General features: G+C 37.7%; 1 non-coding gene across 1 annotated transcript; it reads left to right on the forward strand.

Moving 5' to 3' along the window:
- The first annotated feature begins 3687 nt into the window (after positions 1-3687).
- On the forward strand, positions 3688-3794 carry LOC145091189 (small nucleolar RNA R71). Its single transcript, XR_013702076.1, has one exon. It is a non-coding gene; the product is annotated as a small nucleolar RNA R71 (small nucleolar RNA).
- Positions 3795-6383: the final 2589 nt, after the last annotated feature.

The raw sequence follows: 6383 nt of genomic DNA on the forward strand, positions 1-6383 counted from the left end.
CTGCAAGATACACCATAAGAAGAATAAATTTTGTTTTGTTACTTTGTCTCCATGTCTCCTATGATTGACGGAGAACGTGATGAAACGGTGGAGTAAGTGGTGGATAGGGGACCGAATACTACTCTCGGGAGACACTCCGGAATTAAAAATTTCGGATGCAATATTATGCCAGAAAGCATATCCAGTGACACCCTCCGTGTATCCTCTAGCTGCCTCGCTCAAGAACATAGCAAATTTGGGAGTCATTGCCTCTTGTCGATCATATATTCCAACTCTCCAAGCAAATTCAACGAGGCTGCACTCCCGATACTCACCCCCTAACCGGAATACCAAAGCTTGCGGCCAATGTGGGTCTTGGACAGTATCCTGGAATGTCACTGTTGAGAAAAACTCAACACAAAATTCCTTATACACCCGCTCTTGGATCCGAAATAGGTTGAACCAACCCGAGCAAGTGATGGAATACCCATCTCCAATAAATATTTTTGTTAAAAACAAGGACAGCCTTTCCACGATCCCGACTTCCCTCAATCGCGTCCAATTAATTGTAGGATCAAATGCAATCTCTCGGTTGTAGAGCCACCCTAATTTGTTGTTCCATTGGGTCAAGATCTCATGGGACATTGTTGTGGGAAAATTGTAAAACGGGTGTAAACCCGCAACCCCAAGAGGTGCCTCCCTTCTAGGACCCATTTCTGCAAAAACAAGCAACAAACACAGCCAAAAGAAACAACCCACAAGTTTAGAAATAAAAGAAACAGAAAATTGTTCCGCCCAGAATTCACGTCGTGAATTCCTAAGAATTCACGTCGTGAGTTCGTCATCGATATCAAATTTTGTTCTGTTCCTATACAAATCGGCCAATACAATGCTAGGGGTTTACTCCTATGGTATTTTCGACCATAAATCATCAACATTCCAAGGCTAATTCATGAATTCTAGGGCATATTTTATACATTTCAACTAACTAACAAAGCCTAAACCTAAGTTCAACTTTTTAGAGAAGAATTAAACTTAGTACTTAAGAACCATTACCTTAGATTGAAGTATTACGTAAGCACAAAGGAAATAGAGGGGTTGTTGGCCAATATCGGACGGAGGGGACCAGCTGCCGTTTTCACTTCGTGAGGAATAAACAAATGGTAGGTCAAACTGATTCCTTATCCTTTAATTTGTGGTCCCGAATAATTTACAACTCACGTCGTGAATCCATAATGGTTCACGTCGTGAATTTTGTCTGGACTTAAAATTGGGCCAATTAAATAAGAAGTGGGCTAAGTCATATATTGGGTCATTACTTGAAAGTGGGCAGGCTTAAAAATATAGTTCATATAGAATAACCATGCCCGTATTCCATCTGAATTCACGTCGTGAACCCGTAATGGTTCACGTTGTGAGTCCTGTCTGATCATGAAATTTATAAATTTCTCCAATTTTAATTTTGTAAGACATTCAATAAGTGTTACTACTTGATTTTAATGACTCCTTATGTAGATAATAATTCAGATTACATGATTGACTTCCTAAGAACTAAAAGTATGCTAAAAACTAAAAAGAAAAAGAAAGAAAATGCAAACCAATCTTGGGTTGCCTCCCGAGAAGCATTTCTTTTTTAGGAGTATTGAGCTAGACTCCTTGCCTCCTACGTTGAATCATCTAAAGTGTCCACCACTAGGATCTTTTGTTCCTTGAAACGCCTCTTGTAAGCTTGAACTCGTCTTTTATACGCCTTTTTCGAATTTTCCTTCTTAGCCTTGACCTTGTCTCCATCAAGCTTGCGTTTGGTCCCTTTAGTCTCTATCTTGTCTTCATACTTACACTCCATAGTATCCTTTTCTTCCTTTACCACTGGACTTGTTATTTTTGAAGTAACCTCCTCTTCATCACTCGTCGTCTCATCATCTTCCTTGCACACCCAAGAAGTTGGATTCGTGTAGGCAATGACTTCAACTAAAAATGGAATAGATGCTCTCGGTTTTGTTCTTTTAACTTGTTGAATTGTTTTGATTTCTTCTTCCATGAGCTTCTCTAATTCTTCAAGTTCATTTTCTTCATCAATGTTGAAAACCTCTTCTTGAGCATGATTCCCTTGAAAGCCATCTTCTATCCTAAAAATTTCCTTTTCATCACCAACCCACAAGGTGAGCTTAGACTCCCGAATATCAACAAGAGCTCCAGCAGTGTTTAGTAGCGGGCGACCAAGAATAATCGGTACATTGGGATCTTCTTTCATATCCAATACCCCAAATTCTATTGGAAAAATGAATTTCCCAATTTTTACTAAAATATCTTCCACAATGCCCCGGGGTTGTGTCACTGAATGGTTTGCCATGTGAATAGTCATCTTTGTAGCCTTCAACTTCTAAATATTTAATTTTTGATAAAAACGAGTAAGGCATTAAATTTATGCTAGCCCCTGAATCGGCTAAAGCATAAATCTTCATATTATTCCCAAACTCACATGGGAGAGTGAGTCGTCCAGGATCCCCCATCTTCTTAGGTATTTCTCCCAACACAGCTTTTGAGCTTTTCTCACTTAGGATCACCTTAGAATTCTCATTTAATTGCTGACGAGTGTCTAACAATTCTTGTAAGAACTTAGCATATTTTGGAACTTTTGTAAGTGAATCAATAAAAGTAGTATTGATAGGAATACCCTTTAATTGATTGATAAACTCTAGATGTTCTCTCTCTAATGGACTGAGATTAGCTCTAGATGGGAATGGCAAAGGTGGTTCATAAGCTGGGACAGATACAGATTTCTTCTGTTCAGACTGAGCCCACGACGTGAACTGGGTGTTCCAGCAGATTCTTCAATTTCGAGCCTTGGCTTCTTTGGCTTTGGATCGGGCTATTTTGGCTCCACTTCTAAGGCTTGTAGGAACTCAGAAATCACCTCTTCTACAATATCTATGGCCATTACGTGAGATTGGGTTGTGTTTTCAGGATTTTTCGAGAATATCTTCTCATAACCAAAGTGTTAAGTTGACCAAGTTGTACTTCAAGGTTATTGATGGAGGCTTGTTGATTCTTTATTAATGCTTGCTGATCTATCATCATTGCGTGATGACTCTTCATTATACTTCTTTGTTCTTCCATTGCAGCGTCAGTAGCATCATGTCTTTTTTCTGAAGCTTCCATGAATTTCATCAACATGGTCTCTAATTTTGATTTCTTCTCAACTAGTGGTTTCTCTCTTTGGTTGAAGCCCCGGACAGTTTGCCTAAATTTCTCTTCTTTTTTGCTTCTTGTATTCTTCGTAAGGCAGTCACTCCTTCTTTTGTTTTCTCCAATCTTCTTCATACTTGTCCCCACTCGAGTAACATACTTGAGCTTTCTTTTTTCCATATTCATCCATATTGCAATCCTTTGTCAAGTGTAGGCCACTACATCTCTCGCAGCCAACTCGAATTGCATGAATTGATTGGTCCAATTGAGTCAATCTCCTATCCATAGTGCTAAGCATTGCCATCACAAAAGCCATCTCTTCAGTTTGTGCACCTCCACTGCCTTTTATTACATCACGCCCTGGGTTGTGATACTCACGAGAATGCCTTAAAAACTCTTCAATAAGCTCCTTGGCCTGATTTGGGTTTTTCTTCGTTAGTGGTCCTTGCGAATCAAGGAGTTTTCTAGTCATGACATTCACCCCCATCATAAAATATCGACATCTCCTGCTGAATATTGAGGTCATGTTGAGGACAATTCCTTAACAACCTCTTGTAGCGTTCCCAGGCCTCGTATAATGACTCCCCTGGATTTTTCTCAAAGTTGGCAATTGCCTTCTTGAGTTTAGAGATTTTGGAGGGTGGAAAAAACTGATCTAGAAATCTCTCACGCAATTGGGCTAATGTGGTGATCGTACCAGGTGGGAGTGCCTTCAACCAGTCATCCGCAATATCGTTCACCTCGTCTAAATGTTTGAAAGCATCCTCATGATCCTTCCCGTAGAATGGGATATCCTTAAGTGTAGTAAGGATATGTCCCTTCAACTCGAATGTGGCATTGGTAGGAATCGTAGGATGTACTAAACCCGGCCCCACATCATCTCGAATGTGCTTCTTGTAGTCCCCCATGGCCATCTCTTCAATGTTCGCCATTTCGTTCTCCAGCTCGTTCTCAGGTTCACTTGTATGTAATTCAAATTCAGGCTCGGTATCGTATTCGGACTCGACTTGGACGGGTATTTGATCTAAGTGTTCAAGCTTGCTCTTGTTCTTTGAAGATGACCTTGACTCCTCCGTTTTCTTCCCCGACTTCTTTGAGAACACTGATTTGAATTCTTGTAAAGGTGTCTTCTTTGGTGTTTGATCTTATTTCATGCTCTTATCCTTCTTTTTGTGAAGTGTAGACTCGGGATCTTCAAGTGGTGGTACCAAAGGTGTGTTAGAACCTCTGGTCATGAACTCCTTAAATAAAACAAAAAAAAATAAAAACGTAAAACAGAACGAAGAAAGACAAACTAAAATAAATAAAACTAAGAACTTCAGGTCTCACGTCGTGAATCTTTAAGATTCACGTCGTGAGTCCTGTAATGCAGAAAAAATTATAACAAAAAAGTAACTTCTTGCAGGTTTTATCCTACAAAAAGGGTCGATTAAATTAAATCAATTAAACTAATAATTAACTAAGTCGTTCCCCGGCAACAGCGCCAAAAACTTGATGTGCACGGAAGTACCCACTAATTTTAATATTTATAACCTAACAGACTTAGACTAACTATGCACTTGTAGGCAATGTACCTAGTCAGATTACAGTATAGCTTAGGTAAGTCGGGTGTCGATTACAGGGAACGTTGTTATTAATTAATCTATTTACTACTAAATTAATCTAATTATTGACAAACTAAAAAGGGGGTTTTTATCTGATTTTACAAGATCATACTAACTTAACTCAAATATAATCAATAATTTGAAGACACTCTTATCTAGTTCGAATCCACTTCATCCTTATGGCTAGCTTATAATTATGGATTATTAAGTTGGTTATTATTATATTAGTAATTTAGGTCTAAATTTACCAATAGTTAATTAATTCCTGTAAAACTATGTATGGTCACACACAATTAAACACAGAACCAATTATGTTTATGAATATGCTATGTAAGATTTATCAAGCAAACACATATATGGTCATAATCTATGTTCTCTAGCACAACAAAGTTAATTACTTCAATTACTATCTAAGATTTTGGTTGATCCTAGCTTTAGCAATTAAATGTTCACTAAATTACTAGGTTATCAAGTTCATGCAGTTAATGGTCACTAAGCTACACATAACATGAATTTTAATCAACTAAAGCAACAACATAAGCACGCTAGGTAACAATAAATCAAACACAAGCAATTCACCAACTAAATAAATCCATATACAATTATGCTATTCATAAGTTTGAAGCTTCATCTAGCTAGATAAGAGTAGCTAGATTTAGCTGCTCATAGTAGCAACTAACATGATAACACAATTCAAATAAGAAAACATGTTCATAAGTATCAAACAAGTAAACAAATTATGAACTTTTACTATTTTTGGTGTTGAAAACCCTTTTCCAGGACCTTACTTCTGCTGTAAATCGTCTCCTGGAACCTCTTCCTTCAGCCAAAAGTCTCCCAAATCGTAATGGGCAAAGGTATTTATAATATCTTCAAATTTACCTTTCACGTCGTGAGAATTTAAGTCTCACGTCGTGAACTCGAGATAATCGTATTCGGCAAGGATTCCTTCACCCGGACGCTTATCTTCTAACTCTCTCTACTCACGTCGTGAACCATCAACTGTTCACATCGTGAGTACGTCTTCTGGGTGTTTTTTTCGTTCTTCTTTTCTTCAAGTCCCCCAAAGTTCCAAGCATTGTCACTTCTGGTCCCTTTCTTTGAAAATACTTCTATTTGGCTGCACATAACAATTTATCCTTATAAGTACCATAATTCTGTGCAAATAACCAAAATATTTAATAAAATGTAGATCAATATTGCCTAAAACTATGTATAAATATGGCAATATCAATCACTTTTCCCGTTTTACCATTTGACTCCAAAACGCAATCAAGGGCTTGGATCACACAAGCAATATTATCACCATCCAATAGTGTATCAAACTTATTCCATTGATTCCCAAGGCCTTTACTTGATCCATTTATCGTCCGCAATCCTGAAAAATAAGAAACTTCTCGTAACAGGATGTTACACATTTACTCGAGTGGTATCTTCATAAAAACTACCCTTCATTCGGATCATTGTATTAACTTATTTTAAACATGTTTCCCTTATTTTGATAAGGATGCATCAAGGATAAGATTTTAAAAGATTCGATTTCTGTGTTACTTGTGTTGAGGTTTTACTTATATTTATGTGAATGTTAAATCTGGTGATTATCTTGTTCTT

This window comes from Lactuca serriola, chromosome 2 (assembly GCF_051521515.1).
Source record: "Lactuca serriola cultivar US96UC23 chromosome 2, Lser_US96UC23_V15, whole genome shotgun sequence".
NCBI lineage: Eukaryota > Viridiplantae > Streptophyta > Magnoliopsida > Asterales > Asteraceae > Lactuca > Lactuca serriola.